Source organism: Geotrypetes seraphini, chromosome 7, assembly GCF_902459505.1.
Source record: "Geotrypetes seraphini chromosome 7, aGeoSer1.1, whole genome shotgun sequence".
In the NCBI taxonomy this organism is placed as follows: Eukaryota; Metazoa; Chordata; class Amphibia; order Gymnophiona; family Dermophiidae; genus Geotrypetes; species Geotrypetes seraphini.
The window spans coordinates 194,090,710-194,114,649 of NC_047090.1; the positions used below are offsets into that span (position 1 = coordinate 194,090,710).

The 23,940-nt window shown below is 44.8% G+C and overlaps 1 protein-coding gene across 2 annotated transcripts in view; it reads left to right on the plus strand.

Moving 5' to 3' along the window:
• PROX2 (prospero homeobox 2) overlaps window positions 1-23,940 on the plus strand; it is a 140,692-nt gene that overhangs the window by 44,810 nt on the left and 71,942 nt on the right. The gene's annotated exons all lie outside the window — the stretch shown is intronic.

Genomic DNA, 23,940 nt, shown 5'->3' on the forward strand with positions numbered 1-23,940 from the left:
CCTTGGGGAACTCCACAGGGATTTGACCAAGGTTCAGATTTTTGTTTGTCTGATTTTACTCTATAGGTTCTTTATTTAAGGAATCCTTCAAACCATGTGTATACTTTATCTGCGATACCTATTGTATCCAGGATTTGTAGTAGAATGTTATGGTCTACCAAGTCGAATGCAGCGGTAAGGTCTAGTTGTATGAGCATCATTTTTTTTCCTGTGCTGAGATGTTGTCTGGCTGTGTCCAAGAGAGATCCTAGTAGTGTTTCTGTGCTGAAGTTGTTTCTGAAGCCGGATTGTGTGGGATGGAGTTTGTTATGGTTTTCTAGGTAATTGGAGAGGAATTTGGCAACTAGTCCTTCTATTATTTTGACGTAGAGTGGAATAGAGGCAATGGGTCTGTAGTTGGCTGTTTGGTCTATCGGTCCTTTGGGGTCTTTGAGGATCGGAGTGATGATGATTTCGCTGAGGTTGGTAGGGTAGTGGGCGTTTATTAGTGAGATTTGTATCCAGTTTAGAAGAAGAGCGCGGAATTTTGGGCTGGATGTTTTTAGGAGATATGGTGGACAGTTGTTGAGGTCACAGGATGCATGGCTGTATTTTTTGTAGTTTTTGTTGAATTCGGTCCATTGTATGTTGGGGAATTGAGACCATATTCTATCTGCTGCAGTAGAATCTCTTTCTATTGGGAGAATTGTGAATTCGTTAGGATGGGCAGAGGTGTCATTGAGGGTAGCTCTTGCATTGGTAATTTTATTTTGGAAGTGTTCTGCTAATAGAGTGGCTGAGGGGGGGTAGTATTGTTAGTGGTCAGGTAGGGTTTGGTGTCGGTTAGGGTTTTTAGAATTTAGAATAGTTTTTTGGTGTCTTGGGTTTCAGTGCCTATTAGGTTGGTGTAGTGTGCTTTTCTCTTGTCCTTTAATTGTGATTTGTATTGTTTGTTGATTTTTTTCCAGGCGGCTTTTGTATGATCCGAGTTTGATTTTCTCCATTTTCTCTCTAGTCATCTACATTGTCTTTTGAGTTGTAGCAGTTCGGAGTCGAACCATTTATCTGATCTCCTGCTGGGTCTGGATTTGGTTTGAAGTTGGCCTAAATCACCAAGGGTGTTGAAGCAAAGTCTTTCCGAAAGTAAGATGAAGTCCTCGGGGTTGTTTTCTAGAATAGTTTCATCTATTTTAGACCAGAATATGGAGGGTTCGATGTGTTTGCGTGAGGTGTATGTTACTTTATTGAGTTTTGGTATAGTTTTTTTGTTGTTTTTGGTCCAGTTGATGTTGAAAGTGTAGGTGTAGTGGTCTGACCAGATGGATCTGGACCTTGTTCCGTTAGATGTATGAATTTCTGTTAAGGATGGTTGGTGGGTCATGAAGGCTGCAATATCAAGTTAGAAACATAGAGACATAGAAAGATGACGGCAGATAAGGGCTATAGCCCATCAAGTCTGCCCACACTATTGACCCACCCTTTTAAGTCTACTGACCCCCTTGATTATAATTATGCTGCCATTCTATTGACCCGCTCTTTCAGGTCTATACCCTAGTGACCCTATTCCTTTTCTTGACCCTCGTAGTGATCCCACATAGGTATCCCATTTATTCTTGAAGTCTGGGATGCTGCTGGCTTTGATCACCTGCACTGGAAGCTTGTTCCAATGCTCAATCACTCTTTCCGTGAAGAAGTACTTCCTGGTGTCTCCATGAAATTTCCCTCCCCTGAGTTTGAGTGGATGTCCTCTTGTTGTCGAGGGTCCTTTGAGAAGAAAGATATCTTCCACCTCGACACATCCCGTAATGTACTTAAATGTCTCAATCATGTCTCCCCTCTTCCTACGTTCTTCGAGAGTGTAGAGCTGCAATTTGTTCAGTCTTTCTTCATACGAGAGACCCTTTAGCCCCGAGACCATCCTGGTGGCCATCCGCTGAACCGACTCAATTTTGAGCACATCTTTACGGTAGTGTGGCCTCCAGAATTGCACACAGTATTCCAGATGAGGTTTCACCATGGCTCTGTACAACGGCATTATAACTTCAGGCTTCCTGCTGACGAAGCTTCTCTTGATACATCCTATCATCTGCCGTGCCTTAGATGAAGCCTTCTCCACTTGAGTGGCAGTTTTCATGTCTGCACTGATGATTACTCCTAAATCTCGTTCTGCTGTAGTTTTGGATAAGGTTTCTCCATTCAAGGTGTAAGCTCTGCATGGATTTCCGTTTCCGAGATGCATAAGAACATAAGAACATAAGAAGTTGCCTCCGCTGAGGCAGACCAGAGGTCCATCCTGCTCAGCGGTCCGCTCCCGCGGTGGCCCATCAAGCCCATTGCCTGAGCAGTGGTCTATATCTATCTATACCCTTCAATCCCTTTTTCTTCTAGGAATCTATCCAAACTTTCTTTGAAACCATTTAATGTGTTCCTGTCTACCACAGCCTCTGGAAGCGCGTTCCATGTATCCACCACCCTCTGAGTGAAGAAGAACTTCCTAGCGTTTGTTCTAAACCTGTCCCCTTTCAGTTTCTCCGAGTGCCCCCTTGTACTTGTGGTGCCCCTTAATTTGAAAAATCTGTCCCTGTCTACTTTTTCTATGCCTTTCAGGATCTTGAAGGTTTCTATCATGTCTCCTCTAAGTCTCCGCTTTTCCAGGGAGAAAAGTCCTAGCTGCTTTAATCTGTTGGTATATGGGAGATTTTCCATTCCCTTTATCAGTTTAGTCGCTCTTCTCTGTACTCCCTCTAGTACCGCCATGTCCTTCTTGAGGTGCAGCGACCAGTACTGGACACAGTACTCCAGATGCGGCCGCACCATTGCACGATACAGCGGCATGATGACTTCCCTCGTCCTGGTCGTGATACCCTTCTTAATGATACCCAACATTCTGTTAGCTTTCCTTGAGGCCGTGGCGCACTGCGCCGATGCCTTCAGTGTTGCGTCTACCATCACTCCCAGGTCTCTCTCCAGGTTACTGACCCCTAGTGGTGTTCCCCCCATTTTGTAAGTGAACATCGGGTTCTTTTTCCCCACGTGCATGACCTTGCTTTTCCCTACGTTGAAGCTCATTTGCCATTTTTCGGCCCACTTTTCCAGCTGCGTTAGATCCTTTTGGAGATCTTCGCAGTCTTCCCTCGTTTGAGCCCTGCTGTATAGTTTGGTGTCATCTGCAAATTTTATGACCTCACACTTGGTTCCCGCTTCTAGGTCGTTTATGTAGATATTGAACAGGAGCGGTCCCAGCACCGACCCCTGTGGAACTCTGCTCGTGACCCCTTTCCAGTCCGAGTAGTGGCCCTTTACACCAACCCTCTGTTTCCTGTTTGCCAGCCAGTTTTTGATCCATCGGTGGACCTCCCCTTGCACCCCGTGGTTCCATATCTTTTTGAGCAGTCTCTCGTGTGGTACCTTGTCGAAGGCTTTTTGGAAGTCGAGGTAAATTATATCTATAGATTCCCCTTTATCCACCTGGCTGTTCACCCCCTCAAAGAAGTACAATAAGTTTGTGAGGCAAGACCTACCCTTGCAGAAGCCATGCTGACTTGGTTTTAGCTGCACATTGTTTTCGATATATTCACAGATGCTGTCTTTAATCAGTGCCTCCATCATCTTTCCCGGGACTGAGGTCAGGCTCACCGGCCTGTAGTTTCCTGGGTCGCTCCTTGAGCCCTTCTTGAAGATGGGCGTGACATTTGCTATTTTCCAGTCCTCCGGGATCTCTCCGGTTTTTAGGGATAGGTTGCATATTTGTCGGAGTGGCTCCGCTATTTCGTTTTTTAGTTCCTTGAGTACCCTTGGGTGAATGCCGTCCGGACCTGGTGATTTGTCGCTTTTTAGTCTGTCTATCTGCTTGAGTACATCCTCTTGGCTTACCTTTAAATTGACCAGCTTATCATTTTGGTCTCCTATTACGATTTCCTCGGGTTCCGGAATGTTGGTTGTATTCTCCCTCGTGAAGACTGACGTGAAGAACTCATTTAACTTGTCAGCTATCTCTTTCTCTTCTTTTACTACTCCCTTTCTATCTCCATCATCCAATGGTCCCACTTCTTCTCTTGCCGGTTGCTTCCCCTTGACGTATCTGAAGAAAGACTTGAAGTTTGTTGCTTCCTCTGCCAGTCTCTCTTCGTATTCCCTTTTTGCTTTTCTAACCAGTTGGTGACACTCCCTCTGGTGTTCTTTGTGCACTTTCTGGTTCTCCTCCTTCTTCACTGCATTTGTTATCCACACTGGGTTTTTTGTTCTATTTTTTTTGCACCCTTTCCTGAACTTGGGGATGTACAGGTTTTGTGCTTCATGCACAGACCCCTTGAGTAAGGTCCAGGCTTTTTCTACGGATTCCATCTTTCCTATGTTGCCTTTGAGTTTCTTTCCCACCATTTCCCTCATGGCATCATAATTTCCTTTTTTGAAGTTGAGTGCCGTCGTTGTGGTTCTTTTCCCCTTTGATGATCCAATTTCTAGCCTGCACTGGATCGTGTTGTGATCGCTGTTACCTAGCGGGGCTAATACCGCCACCTCCTTTGCTTGCCCCCCTAGTCCGTTGAAGATTAGGTCAAGAGTGGCATCGCCCTGTGTTGGTTCCGTGACCAGTTGCTCCATGAAACAGTCCCTCGTGACCTCTAGGAATTTGGTCTCCCTTGCGCAGTTTGAGTGTCCAATACTCCAGTCTATCCCAGGATAGTTGAAGTCCCCCATCACCACCACATTTCCGCTTCTGCATACCTGCCTCAGTTCAGCCTCCATGTACTGGTCAATTTCTTCCGGTTGTCCAGGTGGGCGGTAGTACAGACCCAATTTAATGTCTGCCCCAGTTCCTCCCTGTAGCTTAACCCATAGTGATTCCAAGCCATCCGCCCGTACTGTTGTTTCCATCCTGGCTGAGGGTATGGAGTCTTTTATGTACAGCGCTATTCCTCCACCCTTTTTATGTGTCCTGTCTCTCCTGTATAGTTTGTACCCTGGTATGGCCACATCCCACTGATTGTCCTCAGTCCACCACGTTTCTGTAACTCCAATTATGTCCAGGTCCTTTTTGCTGGCAATGATTTCTAGTTCACCCATTTTGGCTCTTAGGCTCCTAGCATTTGTGTATAGGCAGTTTAAGACCCAGGTTTTTGCCCTCTCTTTTGCTTTTCTTCGTGTTTTGGGTCTCCTGCAGTCCTCCTTGTGGTTCGCCAGCCCCCGAGCTTCATCTCGGTCATCCTCCTCCTGTTGTGTGTCTGTGACGTCCTCAGTCTTCTCTGTTGGTTTTCCTCGTGGTTTGGTGCTCCACCCGATCTCCTCATGGGCTGCCAGTCCCTGAATCTCGTTCCGCTCATCCTCCTCCTGTGGTGCGTCTGTTTCGTCCTCAGTCTGCTTCCCCATTTTTGGCATGATATTACATTTTTTGGCGTTGAAGCCCAACTGCCAGGTCGAGGACCAACTTTCTAATGTACGCAGGTCATGCGCCATAGTATCCTGGTTGGTGGCCTTTTTCATGAGTTGTTTGTGGATTTAGCATTTGGAAGGATAAGGCTTTGAGAAATGAGAGAAAGTTGTCTACTTGTTTGGATGATTGATCATCTAGGTGTAGATTTAGGTCTCCTAGGAGTAGGTTGTAGGTTGCTATTAGTGAGTTTTGGTATATGAAGTCTTCCACTTCGGTTCTTGCTAAAGACCAGTTTCCCGGCGCTATGTAGCAGAGCATGCAGTTTAGTGTGTCTTTAGTGTGGTGCTTGAGAGTTGGCAAGCTAAAAGGTCCATGTATGGGTTAGATGTTTTCTCAATTATATTAAGGGTTAGATCTTGTTTGATTAAGATTGCTAGGCCTCTGCCTCTTTTTTTTTCTCTGCAGACCACTGTAATTTTGTATCCTTGTGGGAAGACTTCAGTTATTCTGGGGTCTGAGTCGGAGGTTAGCCAGGTTTCTGTGAGGAAAAGACAGTCCAGGTTTTCTTGTGTTATCCAGGTTTTTATAAGCTCTGTTTTTGGACCTAGTGCTCTGATATTTAAGTAGGCGCATTTGAGTGTGGATATCTCTGTGTGATAGCTGTGGGTTGTGTTTGGATATATAAGTGATTTGGTGTGCCGGTGTGGTTTAGTCTTAGTGTGTGTTGGTCTTCTTCCCCATGCTGTGGTAATGGAGTGTAGAGTGTTAGATTGTAGGTTTGAGTTTCTGTCACTTGATGTTCTCCTATTTTGGAAGAGAGATTTATTTATATCTGTAGTGGGTGTAAGGAGGAGGTTATTTGCTGCTGTTTTCCCGCTGGTTAAAAGAAGGATTAACAGTATGAAGTGCTGAGCTTGTGAGGTTAGCTTCATTTTTTTTTTTTTTTTGGTTGGTGGTTGGTGAAAGATGATAGAAGGGTCTTTGGTGGTTTGGCTGCTGTTTTTCGGTTGGTTTTACGTTTGGTAGTGTTGTGGGGGTGGATTGCTTCTTAGTCGCTTCACAAAGGTGCTATAAGCGTCTTAGACAGCGTGCTGTTAGGCGCTGAATCTTTTATTGGTTCAGCGTAGTCCTGTCAGGTGGGGAGGAGGGACGGAGTGCGCTCCCACGCCGACAAGCCTCCCTGCCTGCTCCTGGGTCCAGCGATGTCGGCCCTGTGCAGTCCTGTCGGGAGGGGGGAGGGGTGGAATGTGCTCCCATGCCGGCAAGCCTCCCTGCCTGCTCCTGGGTCCAGCGATGTGGCCAAAGTGAGAATTAAATGCAATACTCCAGATGAGGTTGCACTATGGAGCGATACAGGGGCATTATGACATTCTTAGTCTTTTTTTATAATTCCTAGCATCCTATTTGCTTTTTGGCCGCTGCCACACAATGGGCGGAAGATTCATCATATTGTCTACGATGACACCCAGATTCTTTTCTTGGGCGCTAATCCCCAAGGTGGACCCTAGCATCTGGTAACTTTGATTCAGGTTATTCTTCCCAATGTGCATCACTTTGCATTTATCCACATTAAATTTAATCTGCCATTTGGATACCCAGTCTTCCAGTTTCCTAAGGTCCGCCTGCAATTTTTCATAATCCGCATGCGTTTTAACAACTTTGAACAGTATAGTGGCATCTGCAAATGTAATCACCTCACTCGTCGTTCCAATTTCCATAACATTTATAAATAAGTTAAATAGCACCATTCCCAGTACAGACCTCTGCGTCACTCCACTGTTTACTCTCCTCCATTAAGAAAAATTACCCTCTGTTTTTTATCTTTTTTTTTTTTATTATTCTTTATTCATTTTTAAGCTTTCATCAAGTGTACAAAATTCATATTAACAATATTAAATAGACCACTTGAACATCTTATCAGTATACTTTATAAACATAAAAGCAACCCTCCCCCCACCCTCCCTCTAAGCCCATTATTAATTGTAAGATCATAAACCCTTCAATAGAAACCCTCCCCCCCTCCCAACACTAAGTGGTGTATAATTAATAGAAAAATGGCATTTAATCATGGCAAAAAGATGTTAATGGCTCCCATATTTTTATAAAATTTTTATAATTTCCATTCTGTACCGCCAGTGATCTTTCCATTCTATATAGGTGACACAACGAATTCCATCAGAAATTAAAATTAAGTCTACTGTGGTCTTTCCAGTTATTAGTAATATGTTGGATGGCAACTCCTCTCATGATCAATAAAAGTTTATTGTTACACGATGATATCTGACTCTTTTTTCTCATAGACATTCCAAATATCACAGTATCATAAGATAACGCTACATGATTTTCCAATAAACAATTTATTTGATCCCAAATTGAATTCCAAAAGGCTAAGATATGGGGACAGTAATACAAAAGATGATCCAAAGTCCCTACATCAAGATTACAATGCCAGCATCTATTAGACAAGGAACTACTTAATTTTTGTAATCTAACTGGGGTCCAAAAAGCTCTATGTAAAAGAAAAAACAAGTTTGCCTCATAGATACATCTTATTCTCCAAGACCAAATTTGTGGCCATTGAGATGCTGAAATCTGATGCTTAATCAATGCTCCAAATATCCCTAAGCCCATTTTTAGGCTTTTTTAAAGTCAGATCACTAATAGTTTTATACCACTGCGCGGCCTGGTGACCGAAAAAGTCCGCCTGAAAACATAAAAATTCCATACTGTATTGGATGCCTCTGTTTTTTTATCTGATAACCAATTCCTAATCCACAGCTGATCTTTGCCACCATGACACTTTAATTTTCTCAGGAGCCTCTCATGAGGAACTTTATCAAAAGCTTTCTGAAAATCTAGCTATACTATATCAACTGGCTTACCTTTATCCACATGTTTATTCACACCTTCAAAGAAGTCAAGCAAATTTGTGAGGCAAGATCTCCCTTGGCTGAACTCATGCTAACTCCATCTCATTAAATTTTATTTTTTATAATTGTTTCTACCATTTTGCCTGGCACCGAAATGAGGCTTACCGGTCTGTAATTTCCCCGATCTCCCCTGGAGCCCTTTTTAAAAATCAGCGTAACATTGGCCACCCTCCAATCTTCAGATACTACAGACAATTTTAGCGACAGGTTACAGATCACTAACAGTAGGTCAGCAATTTAATTTTAATACCCTGGGATGTATACCATCCAGTCCTGGTGATTTATCACTTTTTAACTTGTCCATTTGGCTTAGTGCATCTTCCAGATTCACCTAGATTTCTTTCAGTTTCTCCGCATCATCACCCTTGAAAACGATTTCCAGTTCAGGTAGATCTCTTACATCTTCTTCCATAAAGACTGAAGCAAAGAATTCATTCAGTCTCTCCGCTATGGCCTTATCCTCCCTAAGTGCCCCTTTTGCTCCTTGATCATGCAACAGTCTCACAGGTTTTCTGCTTCTGATGTACCTAAAAAAATTGCTATGGGGCTCATAATCGAAAGAGAAAGATGTCCAAAAACCAGTCCAGTGGCGTACCTAGCATATGTGGCACCCGGGACCCATCGTTTTTTGACCCCCCCCCCCCATATGTATGATTTTTAGTAACAATCCATATGTCACACAAGAGTGTACCTAAGAAAAGGCAGCATGTCAATAAGCAGTACGTCAATAAACCCATTGTAAAACTAAACAAACCAGACTAGTACAGATCAATCCTAACAGAAAACCATGTCTTTTCGAACACACAGAACACAGAAAACGCTTTTGCCTAGTATGTAATCACAAACTAACTCCTCTCCCTTTTACAAAACTGTAGTGTGGTGTTTAGCCACGTTGGTAACAGCTCAGATGCTAATGCTAAAAAACGCTCTAGTTTTGTAAATGGGGAGATAGAATAAAAATACATAGACAAAGATTAAACTGAAGCACCAAGAAGCTGGACTCTGCATACAATGCATCTCCCCTAAAGCAAAAAAAAACAAAAAAATAGAATTTTTTTCTACCTTGTCTTCTCTGGTTTCTGCTTTCCTCATCTTCTTGTCACTCTCTTCCTTTCATCCACGGTCTACCCTCTCTCTGCCCCTTCTATATGGCATCTTTTTTCCTTCTATTCACTTTCCAGAAACTTTATGCCTCCCCCTTTTATCTCTCTCACACCCCCATGGTCTGGCATTTCACTCTCTCCTCTCCCTTCCCCCCACTTCCATCAGCTGCCTTTCTCACCCTTCACCACACTTCCATACCACCCTGACCCCCTTTCTCACCCTTCACCACACTTCCATACCACCCTGACCCCCTTTCTCACCCTTCACCATGCTTCCATACCACCCTGACCCCCTTTCTCACCCTTCACCACGCTTCCATATCACCCTGACTCCCTTTTTCACCTTTCACCACACTTCCATACCACCCTGACCTTTATTCACCCTTCACCACGCTTCAATACCACCCTGACCCCCTTTATCACCCTTCACCACTCACCACTCTTCAGTACCACCCTGACCCCCTTTCTCACCCTTCACCACACTTCCATACCACCCTGACCCCCTTTCTCACCCTTCACCATGCTTCCATACCACCCTGACCCCCTTTTTCACTTTTCACCACACTTCCGTACCACCCTGACCCCCTTTCTCACCCTTCACCACACTTCCATACCATCCTGACCCCCTTTCTCACCCTTCACCACGCTTCAATACCACCCTGACCCCCCTTTTCACCCTTCACCATGCTTCCATACCATCCTGACCCCCTTTCTCACCCTTCACCATGCTTCAATACCACCCTGACCCCCTTTCTCACCCTTCACCATGCTTCCATACCACCCTGACTCCCTTTTTCTCCTTCCACCACCCTGCTATGCTTCTTTCTCTCTCCATCGAAATTAGCAAGGCCCCACGATGATTACTTTTGCTGCCGCTGCTTCGGAAGAGGTAAGTGGCGTTGGAAGGGGACTGGGTCGGCAGAGGCAAGGTCTCGAGATGACTGTGGCTGCTGGGCCACCACTCTCCGACGTCACTTACCTCTTCCGAAGCAGTGGCAGCAAAAGTAATCATCGCGGGATCTTCGTGCATTTCAGCGCGGCTGCCAACTCTGCTCTGTAATAAATACGGCAGCCGTGCTGAGGTGCCGTTTTCAGCAGCGCGGGAGCTTCCGGACCCGGCCAGCTGTGCACCCCTTTGGACCGTGCTCCCGGGGCGGACCGCCCCCCCCCCCTTGGTATGCCACTGAACCGGCCTAAGTCGGCACTTGGACGATCATAAGTCAAAAACGTCCAAGTGCCGATAATAAGATCGGGTTTTGGACGTATTTAAAAACTATCTAGACCTTCATAGTGCCGCTGAACGACCAAAGCTAAAAGGGGTGTTTCAGGAGGAGTGTCGAGGGTGGGTGTTGGGCGGGATGTGGGTCGGCTTAGACTTAGTCGTACAGCATGTATAACTAAAAGTTATACAGCCCAGGATCGATGGAACTTGGACGTTGTGACTTAGACCATGTAAAACATGGTCTAAGTCACAAAAACCCACCTAAAGTCACCAGTTAAGCACTGCAAACACATAAAACAGACCCCCACACACTACCCCAGTGATCACCGACCCCCACCACCCCCCTAAAAATATTAATCAGACCTTTAAAATTCAGTCTCCAGACCATCATCACCTAGCAGCCTGGCATAGGAAAGCCTAGTCGTCCAGCACAGAGGCGGCTTAAGCCGTCTTGGGGGTGGATTAGGGACTTATGCAGAGGAGGACCCATGCCCATAAGCCCCTGTAATCACTGCATTGATACTGAAACATGTACACTCCCCTATACACCCCCAAAACCCTTTTGTACTGGCATATAAGTGGCTCCTGCAGCCATAAGGGCTATTGGGGTGGTAGATAAGTGGGTCTAGGGGATTCTGGAGGTGGTTTGGGGGGTGACCGTGACCTATAAGGGAGCTGTAGTGAGGAGAAGACATGGCACCCTTTTTGTGAAGTTCACAGCAGTGCCCTGTAAGGTACCCCACTATTTAGGTGCCATGTCTTGGTGTTCAGTCCATTACTTTGCAGACCCCTCCCACGTCCAACAGGGCTTGTTCTAGGCGTTTTTGACTTGGACAAAAATGTGGTATAAAGATGGATGATTTAGCGACTTGGACAATCAGATCTGCAGGACGTATAATTAGATGATTTTTGAAAGAAAAAAAATTTTGGGTGTATTTTTCAAAAATGTGTCCTAGGCTGTTTTTTACTTTGGACGACTTGCGACTTAGACTAAAACGGACTTAGACGTCCCTTTTGATTATGCCCCTCTATGAGTTTTTGCCTCTTTTGCAAGTTTCTCTTCGTATTCTTTCTTAGCTGTCTTTATCAGTGCTTTGCATCTAACTTGACAGTGCTTGTGTTTCTTCTTATTTTCTTCATTCGGATATTTTTTCCATTCTTTAAAGCAGGGGTGTCGAAGTCGGTCCTCGAGGGCCGCAATCCAGTCGGGTTTTTAAGATTTCCCCAATGAATATGAATGAGATCTATTTGCATGCACTGCTTTCAATGCATATTCATTGGGGAAATTCTGAAAACCCGACTGGATTGCGGCCCTCGAGGACCGACTTCGACACCTGTGCTTTAAAGGATGATTTTTGGTTCTGATAGCCTCTTTCACTTCACCTTTTAACCATGCCGGCTCTTGGTTCCTCTTCTTTTCACCTTTGCTGATACATGGAATACATCTAGTCTGGGCTTCCATGATGGTATTTTTAAATAACATCCACACCTGGTTTACAATTCTAACCTTTGCAACTGATCCTTTTAACTTCTTTTTAACCGTTTTCCTCATTTTATCATAGTTGCTCTTTCGAAAATTAAATGCCCTACAGTAGATTTCTTTTGTGACATTACTCCCGGTATCAGCTCAAATTTGATCACGTTATGATCACTATTTCCCAGCGGACCCATCATAGTTAACTCCTGTACTATGTCTTGCATTCCACTAAGGACCAAATCTAAAATAGCACTCCCTCTTGTTGGTTCCCGGATCAGTTGCTCCACGAAGCAGTCATTTATGACATGTAGGAATTTTACCTCCCTAGCACTCTCCGATGTAACATTTAACCAGTGAATGTTGGGGTAATTGAAATCATCCACTCACTAAAGAAAAGGACACATAAACTCATTCCTACTAACAACTATGTCCCAAATGGAAACACAGGGGACCTCACAGACACTGCAAGGCCGCCCCCCCCAACACACACATGGGCTCATATATACATAACCCGAGCACCCAAAGTTAGAAAAAATAAAGAAATGTGGAGAAAAGGCTTCAGTTCAGCTTCATTTGGCAAATAACTCCACTTTCTAGAAAATACTCAAAGGTTGAAGATACTTGCACACATATGATGGTAATTGTAGGTGGAAAAGCCAGCACTGTAGCAGCCCTCAGAGGAACCACCCACATACAAAGGCACGCCAAAATCAAAACAACTTGTGTGACCATGATATGTACAACAATATAAAGTCACAACTTCAAAAAAATCCAAAAGCAAAAAAAGACAGAGAAACTTAGCTGCCAAAATGGTCTGAGTAGTTCACAGAGCACTTCACTCGGGACTCCACCCTCCAGACACCGCAGCAAGTAAATCTGACGGGGAAATCTCCGTTTCGCACTGCTGCTTCAGGGGTTACAGTCTTTCTGACATCCAGATGAGAAGTCAGGACAGTCTGTTCAGACCACACACCAAATACAGAGAAGTTCTGGCACACCCATTATTATAATGTTGTCCATTTCTCCAGCTTGCCTAATCTCTGAAAACATTTCTTCATCTGTCTGCTCATTTTGTTCCAGCGGACGATAGTGTAACCCAACCTTTATATGCCTTCCCTTCATACATGGAATTTCTATCCATAATGATTCTACACTGCTAACTATGCTATGCAGAATGTTTATTTTATTTCATTCAGTTCCCTCTTTAACCCCCCCTTCAATTTGATCTACTCTATCCTTGCGATATCATTTGTACCCAGGTAACACAGTGTCCCATTGATTGTCCTCCTTCCACCAGGTCTCCGAGATGCCTATTATATCAATCTCATCATTCAGTGCTATATACTCTAACTCTCCTATTTTATTTTTTAGGCTTCTAGCATTTGCATACAAACACTTCAAATTGTGTTTTTTCCTTGCAACTACAGGCTGCTGAGAAGACAGGGAAAATTTCAGTCTTTTACTCTATCTTCCTTTCACCATTATTGGAACCTATCTACCGGGACTTCCTAAATATCCTGTTTCAATACTATCCTTCAAGGATACTTTATACTGAACCATCCGCTCCCGGGCGACTGTCGGTTTTCCCCCACATCTCAGTTTAAAAGCTGCTCTATCTCCTTTTTAAACGTTAGCGCCAGCAGCCTGGTTCTATCCCAGTTAAGGTGGAGTCCGTCCTTTCGGAACAAGCTTCCCCTTTCCCAGAAGGTTGCCCAGTTCCTAACAAATCTAAATCCCTCATCCCTGCACCATCGTCTTGACCACACATTTAGACTTTGGAGCTCTATCTGCCTCTTGGGTCCTGCGCATGGAACTTGGAGCATTTCTGAAAATGGGACCCTGGAGGATCTGGATTTCAGTTTTCTACCTAAGAGCCTAAATTTGGCTTCCAGAACCTCCCTCCCACATTTTCCTATGTCATTGGTACCTACATGTACCAGGACAGCTGTCTCCTTCCCAGCACTATCTAAAATCCTATCTATGTGACGTGTGAGGTCCGCCACCTTCGCACCAGGCAGGTAAGAGACCAGGCAATCCTCACGCTCAACAGCCACCCAGCTATCTACATGCCTAATAATTGACTCACCAACTACAACCGCTGTCCTAACTTTTCCCTCTTGGGCAGAAGCCCCTGGAGACACATCCTTGGTGTGAGAGGATATTGCATCTCCTGGTGGGCGGGTCCTAGCTACAGGATTATTTCCTACTTCACCTTCTAGGGGACCTCTCTCCTCCAAGGCAGCACAGGGGCTACCAGATTGGAGGTGGGACTTCTCTACAACATCCCTGTGGGTCTCCTCTGTCTCCCTCAGTTCCTCCAAGTCTGCTAATCTAGCCTCAAGGGAACGCACTTGTTCTCTGAAAGCTAGGAAATAAGAATCAGCCAAGTTCTATGGAAGATACAACAAAAAATATTTTGATGTGGCTTTTTTGGCTCACAGTGTAGGAAGGTGAAAGGTGGAAAATGTTATTTCTTTGAACCTACATATATATTGGTGGAATACCTAATTCAGTAGGTCCTAGCTATATTTTGAATAGTTAGTGGGTTGAAAATATATAGAGAAAATTGTTTTTAAAAAAATCAAGGAATTTAAGACATTAGACGTTAACATGATATAGTACTTTAACACCGAGAAGAAAGATCTTAAAGTTCTGAGTTTCCTATCACATTATAAACCATGGTAGTATAAAGAAATAAAACAAAGGAAATAAGGTGATACCTTTTTTAGGTAACCCATCTTCAGATCAGAAATAAGCAAATGTTGACATATAAAGAAAACATGAAAGCATTGTGGGGATAGGAAGAGGGAGGGGTGGGTGGGCAGGAGATAGAGAGGTGGCAGAGCAGTTTTAAATGTCTTTATAGTGAGAAAGAAAGTCCAGATCTCTGTTAAGTCCTGTCTGGCAGGTGTCAAAATACCTTATAATTTGATTTCAAAGGTTTTATGTTCTTGGATTGTCTTAAAGTTGCCTTTTAGTGTTCTCACAATAAAATCATTAGTGCAGTGGTCAGTGTTTCCAAACTGTTGTCCTGCTTGGTATTGCAATTCTTAATGTGATATCTATGTAGGTTGATTCTGGTCTTTAGCATCCCTCTTTGCACTTTTAGCCCTGAATGATGTCTACCACATTAGAAGATGAACATGTGAAGGATCCCTTATGCTGAATGTTTTTCCCATATGAGTGACCGTGGGATCCTCTGAGATGTGCTGGCACAGTTTGCAGTTTGTCACACCACAAGGATGTGTGTCATTCTCTTCTTCGTGGGTTTGGGTGGGAAGCTTGCTTTTTACCTATTTTTGTTTCAAATTAGGTGGCTGATGGAAGGCCAGCACAGGTAGAACTGGGAATATTTCTTTCAGTAATTCATCTTCCTGGAGTAGTGGCTGTAGATCTCTTATAATTTTTCTTAGTTTTTCCAGCGCTGGATTGTATGTCACTGTCAAGGGGGTCCTGTCAGTGGTTTTCTTGTTTTTGTAATGTAATAAGTTTTCTCTGGGTGTTTTAAGGTATAAGGCAATATTCTTGGAGACTCTTTTAGGGTTGTATCGTTTTTGTTTGAAGGATTCAGTCATGGTCTTTAGGTGTTTATCTCTATCTTTGGGGTCAGAGCATATGAGCATAGAGAAAATGCTTGAGTACCTGATTGTAAAACCGCTTAGATAACCTTGATAAGTGGTATATACAATCCTAATAATAATAAACATATGTGGTGGTATCGTGTGGCTTGGCTATGTATAATGAATTTTTTATATGTGAAGGGTGAAAGCTGGAATTGTGGAGGTAGCTGCATCAGTTCATAGGAGCCAAAGGGGCCGTAGCTCCCCCAAAATTTGATCTCTGGTGGTCTAGAGGAGCAGCGGGCCCGCTGCTAATCTGGTCGGTGGCAGCTGATTTCTTCTGCCTCTGAGTGGCAACCAGCAGGAGCGCACTTTGGTGCTGTCTGCTTGGCGCTCAGCAGCTTCTTTGATTGGCTCCTGTGAATTCTCGCGAATCGTGAGAATTCACGGGAGCCAATCAAAGAAGCTGTTGAGTGCTGAGCAGGCAGCGCCAAAGTGCACTCCTGCTGGTTGCTACTCAGCGGCAAAAGAAATCAGCTGCCACCAACCGGGAGGAGGTAGGAGGATGGGGCAGGGTACACTGCAGAGCCTGGGAAAGAGAGGGGCTGGTTACAGAGTCTGACAGGGTTTGGGAGGGAAGGAAGGAAGGGGGCTGGGTGAAGAACCTGACAAGAACTGGATGCAGAGTCTGACAGGGGATGGGAGGGAAAGAAGGAAGGGTACGAGGATGCTGGCACGCAACGTCCAGAGCGTCATAGATTTGGCTTTAAACTGAGGAAGAGGGGAAAGCCGACAGTCGATCTGACACATCGGACAAAAGTATCAAATAAGGATACTGAGCAAGGACATTGTAAAAGAGGGCTCGGGACTGAGTGGGAATTTTTGGAAAAAGGACGTAAGGATGCAATACAGGGGCCCAGGGCCAAGGACATTGAGCAAGGACATTGTAAAAAAGGGATCGGGACTGAGTGGGAATTTTTGGGAAAAGGACCTAAGGACGCAATGCAGAGGACCAGGGCCAAGGATATTGAACAAGGCCACTGTAAAAGAGGGCACAGGACTGAGTGGGAATTTTTTGAAGAAGGACCCAAGGACAAATTGCAGGGGTCTAGGGCACAATTGAAATTGGCATGCAGGACAAACAGAGAACAACGGAATCCAGAGGGACAACCAAAAATGGGGAAACAGGCTGAGGACGAAACAGACACACCACAGGAGGAGGATGACCGAGACGAGGCTTGGGGACTGGCAACTCATGAGGGGGTCGCCAGGAGTGCCAAACCACGAGGAAAACCTGCAAGAAAGGCGAACAATCGGGACTTACATTGCCTATACACTAATGCTAGGAGCCTAAGGGCTAAAATGGGAGGGCTGGAAGTCTTAGCCAGCAAAAAGGGCCTAGACATAATTGGAGTCACAGAAACGTGGTGGACTGATGACAATAAATGGGATGTGGCTTTACCAGGGTTCAAACTCTACAGGAGAGATAGGTCACACAAAAAGGGTGGAGGAATAGCGTTATATATAAAAGATTCCATATCTTCGACCAGGATGGAAACATCAGTAAGGACGGATGACTTGGAATCACTATGGGTTAAGGTACCAGGAGGAACTGGAACAGACATAAAATTGGGTCTGTACTACCGCCCACCTGGACAAACGGAGGAAATCGACCAGGATCTGGAGGCTGAACTGAGGCAGAAATGCAAAAGCGGAAGTGTGGTGGTGATGGGGGACTTCAACTACCCGGGAATAGACTGGAGTATCGGGCACTCAAGCTGCATGAGGGAGACCAAATTCCTGGAGGTCACGAGGGACTGTTTGATGGAACAGCTGGTCACGGAACCAACACGGGGAGATGCCACTCTCGACCTAATCCTCAACGGACTAGGGGGACCTGCCAAGGAGGTGGCGGTACTAGCCCCACTAGGAAACAGCAATCACAACACGATCCAGTACAGGCTAGAAATTGGATCATCAAAGGTGAAAAGAACTACAACGACAGCACTGAACTTCAAAAAAGGGAATTATGATGCCATGAGGAAAATGGTGGGAAAGAAACTCAACGACACCGCAAGGAAGATGGAGTCCGTAGAAAAAGCCTGGACCCTACTCAAAAGTGTGGTGCACGAAGCACAAAACCTGTGCGTCCCAAAGTTCAGGAAAGGGTGCAAAAAAAATAGAACAAAAAATCCAGTGTGGATAACAAATTCAGTGAAAAAGGCGATAAGTGACAAGAAGGCATCATTTAAAAAATGGAAAAAGGACCAAACAGAGGACAACCAAAAGGAGCATAAAAAACACCAAAAGGAGTGTCACCGAGTGGTTAGGAAAGCAAAAAGAGAATATGAAGAGAGACTGGCAGGGGAAGCAACAAACTTCAAATCATTCTTCAGGTACGTCAAGGGGAAGCAACCAGCAAGGGAGGAAGTGGGACCCTTGGATGATGGAGACAGAAAGGGAGTGGTAAAAGAGGAAAAGGAGATAGCGGACAGGTTAAACGAGTTCTTCACGTCAGTTTTCACGAGGGAGGACACAACCAACATTCCGGAACCCGAGGAGATCTTAAAAGGAGATCAGGGTGAAAATCTGGTCCAACTAGAGGTGAGCAAGATGGATGTCCTCAGGCAGATAGACAGGCTAAAGTGCGACAAATCGCCAGGTCCGGACGGCATTCACCCAAGGGTACTCAAGGAACTAAGGAACGAAATAGCTGAGCCACTTCGACAAATATGCAACCTATCCTTGAAAACTGGAGAGATTCCGGAGGACTGGAAAATAGCAAATGTCACGCCCATCTTCAAGAAAGGCTCAAGGGGAGACCCAGGAAACTACAGGCCGGTGAGCTTGACCTCGGTCCCGGGAAAGATGATGGAAGCGCTGATTAAAGACAGCATCTGGGAACACATTGAAAACAATGGGCAGCTAAAGTCGAGCCAGCATGGCTTCTGCAAGGGCAGGTCATGCCTCACAAACTTATTATATTTCTTTGAGGGGGTAAACAGCCAGGTGGATAAAGGGGAATCCATAGACATCATTTACCTTGACTTCCAAAAAGCCTTCGACAACGTACCACACGAAAGACTGCTAAGGAAGCTATGGAACCACGGGGTGCAAGGGGAGGTCCACCGATGGATCAAAAACTGGCTGGCGGACAGGAAACAAAGGGTTGTAGTAAAGGGCCATTACTCAGACTGGCAATGGGTCACGAGCGGAGTTCCACAGGGGTCAGTGTTGGGACAGCTCCTGTTTAATATATTAACGACTTGGAGGCAGGAACAAAATGTGAGGTTATTAAATTTGCGGATGACACCAAACTATACAGCAGGGTCAAAAACATGGAGGACTGCGAAGATCTCCAAAAAGATCTGTCAGCGCTGGAAGAGTGGGCCAAAAAGTGGCAAATGAGCTTCAGCATAGGGAAATGCAAGGTCATGCATGTAGGGAAGAAGAACCCGATGTTCACTTACAAAATGGGGGGATCACCGCTGGGGGTGAGCAACCTTGAAAGAGACCTGGGAGTGATGGTAGACACAACATTGAAGGCGTCGGCACAGTGTGCGACAGCCTCAAGGAAAGCAAACAAAATGTTGAGTATCATTAAGAAGGGTATCACGACCAGGATGAAGGAAGTCATTCTGCCACTGTATCATGCAATGGTGCGCCCGCACCTGGAGTACCTCAAGAAGGACATGGCGGTACTTGAGAGAGTCCAGAGAAGAGCAACTAAGCTAATAAGGGGTATGGAGGGCCTCTCATATACTGTCAGACTCATATACTGGGGCTTTTCTCCCTGGAAAAGCGGAGACTTAGAGGAGACATGATAGAAACCTTCAAGATCATGAAGGGCATAGAAAAAGTAGACAGGGACAGATTTTTCAAATTATGGGGAACCACAAGTACAAGGGGGCACTCGGAGAAATTGAAAGGGGAAAGGTTTAGAACAAACGACAGGAAGTTCTTTTTCACCCAGACGGTGGTGGATACATGGAACGCGCTACCGGAGGATGTGATAAGCAGGAGCACGTTACAGGGATTCAAAGAAGGTTTGGATAGGTACCTGGAGGACAAAGGGATTGAGGGGTACAGATAAGAGTAGAGGTAGGTTATAGGGATAGGATTAGAGGTAAATTACAAAATTAGTTAGGGACCACTGTTTCAGGCAATAGGCCTGATGGGCCACCGCGGGAGCGGACCGCTGGGCAAGATGGACCTCTGGTCTGCCTCAGCGGAGGCAACTTCTTATGTTCTTATGGGTAAAGAGCCTGACAGGGGTTGGGAGGGAAGGGAGCTGGGTGCAGAGTCTGACAGGGGTTGGGAGGGAAGGAAGGAAGGAGGCTGGGTAAAGAGCCTGACAGGGGAGGGAAGAGGACTGTGTGCAGGGTCTGACAAGGGAGGGAGTGGGCTGGGTGCAGAGCCTGACAGGGAGAGGCTGGGTGCAAGGGTTAAGGCGTTGGGAAGGCAGGGAGGACAGATGCTCAGGGGGTTGGGAAAGACAGATACTGCACATACTGGGAGAGGGTTGAGAAGGACAAATGCATGGGCTGGGGGGGTTAGGAAAGGAGGAAAAGAGAGATGCTGCACAGGTAGAATAGTGGGAAGAGAGAGAAATAAATGCTGCCGGTGGGGCAGGGAAAAGGAACGGAGAATTGTTGGACATAGGTGTGTGACATGAGAGGGAAAAAGAACTGATGTATATGGGGAAAGGAAGAAAAAGGGAGAATTGTTGGACATAATAGTGGTGGAGAGGAGGGAGGGAGAAATGTTACACTGGGAGGGAGGAGAGATAACCCAAAGAAGGGAGAGATGTTGGACCACTGGAATGGGAAGGAGAGAGAGAGAGAGAGAGAGATGCCAGACCACAGAATGGAAGGGAAGGAGGGGAGAGAGAGAGAGATGCCAGACTGCAGAAAGGAGAGGAGAGAGATGTTAGACCTCGGGAAAGAGAGGAGAAAGGAGGGAGATAGGGCATCTCTCCTGCCGCGGGTTGCAGCAGTTTGGGTACAGGAGTGATGGCATCGCGGTAGGGGAGATGAGGCATCTCTCCTGCCGCGATCATTGCTGTAGGGGGTAGGCAGGTTGCTGGGGCCGCTGAGCTGATCACAGCAGCCATGATCAGCTCAGCGGCCCCTTTTTTGGCACTTAGACCTGTTTTGACTTCATCTAAGTCAAAAATGTATAAGTGCCGACTAGGCAACCTGCCTAAGGTTTTGGTTATACCTGCTGCATGCCTAGGTGTAGATCGGCCCACCGCCCACCCTTTCACCTCCTTTAAACACACCTCTTTTATCTCTGTGTGTTTAGTGGCAGGGGAAAGGCCTAAGCTGGTTTTAGATACGTCTAAAATCAGCTTTGATTATGGGTACTTGGACGATCAGGCTTTTTGATCGTCCAAGTAGCCATTTAGGACACTTTTTAGACGTTTGGTTTTTTTTTTATTATGAACCCCAGTGTGCTTTGCGTAGTTTAATTTTGTGGTTAGCCATAATGTGTTGTTAATAAGATTATATTGTGCGTGTATATGAAAAATAAATGGAAAACATGGTCTTACAATTACAGTGGTACTACTATGGGGCGGAGATTGGGTGGGGTCTGGGGCAGAGCTTGCGGGGTCCCCCAAACAAAAAAGCATATGTATGTCTGTAAATAGAGACTGTGGTGTCAAGAAAATTGACTCTTTCTGGGGAATAGTCAGTTTTGACTTTGATTGTAGGATGGTATGTATTGAAAGAATCAACAAACAATACAAATCACAATTAAAGGACAAGAGAAAAGCACACTACACCAACCTAATAGGCACTGAAACCCAAGACACCAAAAAACTACAAATTCTAAAAACCCTAACCGACACCAAACCCTACCTGACCACTAACAATACTACCTCCCCCCCTCAGCCACTCTATTAGCAGAACACTTCCAAAATAAAATTACCAATGCAAGAGCTACCCTCAATGACACCTCTACCCATCCTAACGAATTCAAAATTCTCCCCATAGATAGAGATTCTACTGCAGCAGATAGAATATGGTCTCTATTCCCCAACATACAATGGCCTGAATTCAACAAATACTACAAAATACAGCCATGCATCCTGTGACCTCAACAACTGTCCACCATATCTCCTAAAACATCCAGCACAAAATTCCGCGCTCTTCTTCTAAACTGGATACAAATCTCGCTAATAAACGGCCACTACCCTACCAACCTCAGCGAAATCATCATCACCCCGATCCTCAAAGACCCCAAAGGACCGATAGACCAAACAGCCAACTACAGACCCATTGCCTCTATTCCACTCTACGTCAAAATAATAGAAGGACTAGTTGCCAAATTCCTCTCCAATTACCTAGAAAACCATAACAAACTCCATCCCACACAATCCGGCTTCAGAAACAACTTCAGCACAGAAACACTACTAGGATCTCTCTTGGACACAGCCAGACAACATCTCAGCACAGGAAAAAAACTACCTGAATAACCGCTTCATCCACAATACCGCAACCAGACATAGGAAAACTCACACCCCATTCTCATACCCCCCAATTAAGGAGGTCAAACGGAAAAAACTATATGATAGCCTCCTGGCCACTCAAGCAGCCAAACTAGACAACCAAATTGCCAATCTACTGACGGCATCCCTCGACTACAAAACTTTTAGAAAATAAATAAAGATCATACTCTTCAAGAAAACTCTGAAAAAAGAAATAATACTGCAAGTCTCAAACTCCACCTCTCACTAAAGCCAGCTACCCCAAACAAATAACCTTACCCATTTCTCATTCTTTTTGAAAATGACCAATTTTTTTTTTTTTTTGTAAGTTCTTGTTGTAATACATCTTGGATAATTCTTTTGTAATCCGCCTTGAACTGCAAGGTAATGGCGGAATAGAAATCCCTAATGCAATGTAATGTAATGTAATGTTTAAGAGTCTCTTCTCCCTCGGTCCAAATTATAAAACATATAGTGGTGGTATTTTAGGGGTTTTGTCTGAAATGTATTTCGAAATGTCTCTTCTAGTTCTGCCTTGAAGAGATTTGCATATTGTGGTGCCATCCTCTTGCCCAGAGCTGTGCCAATGATTTGCAGAAAGTGGAAAAAGTTGTGCATTAGAATGAATTTGACCAATGCTGTAATAGCTTCCTGAGAGTGTTGGTGGTCTCGGGTTGATGATTTTAGGAATTTTCCCACATGCAGAAATGCCATCTTTATGGGGAATGTTGCTCTATAGTGATTCTACACCCATTGTGACTGGTATATATTGTTTAATTTGTTCAGGAAGTCTTTGTCTTCTGCACTAAATTATAAACCATAAAATTGTACTTCCTCGTCACCATGGGGTGAGCCATCTCTCTCTGCCCCCTCACCACCTTTCCTCTTGATATTGCTTTTATGTTTCATTTCTATTTCTGATATTGATGGGTCCAATATTTTGATGACTGCTGTCAGTGTTATACCTACAAATTCAATTCCGGGCCACATCTGGGCTCTGGCATTGAATTGCTGGGTTTATGGAACCAGTAAAAATATAGCTGATTAAGTGCAATATTTGGCAGTTAACCAGCTACGAAGAACTGCATAAAGATAGGACTGTGTTTTATGCGATTATCTTCACTTAACTGACTAAGGCCCAGGGGATGGTTGGGCACTAACTGGATGTTTTCAGGGTTTAACTGCCCTGGACAGGCAATTTAAATGGCCAGAGCTTCTCCTGGCTGTTTAAATCAGTTTGACAGCCAGGCCAATATCTTTTGCTCATTCTGCCCTGGTCTGAAGAAAGTTCTGGCCTTTGAAAGGCAGTCACAAAATGTATCATCTATTTTTTTAATGATTTTATTGCTATGTATTTCAAGGTAACTAACATGGTAAGCACACTATGTATATTCATGGAAGAAAAGTTATGAAAGTGGGCTACTGTGAACCCCTGGGGTACAATAACATCTTAACGGTAGCCCACGTTGTTTTAGTACACCCTCTGCGTAACTTTAATCTGATCACACAGCAGGGTTAGCACTTAACTGTTTGATTTAGGAATGAAGTGGAATGATATGCTAAGGATGGATGAAGTAGGAAGAAGGAAGGAATCTAGGAATGAATGCAATGTGGGAAATGAGGGGTTTCCAGAAGACATAATGCATGAATGGTAACTAACAAAATGACAGGAAAAAGTGAGTCAGTTGCATGCAGTCATAATGAAATGCCAGGGCTGTGGTGTGGTAAGTAGTAAGGACATGGGAATAACCACGGGCTTTGATTTGGAAAGACACCGAATCGATAAGTTCAGGTACAAGGTAGAGAAT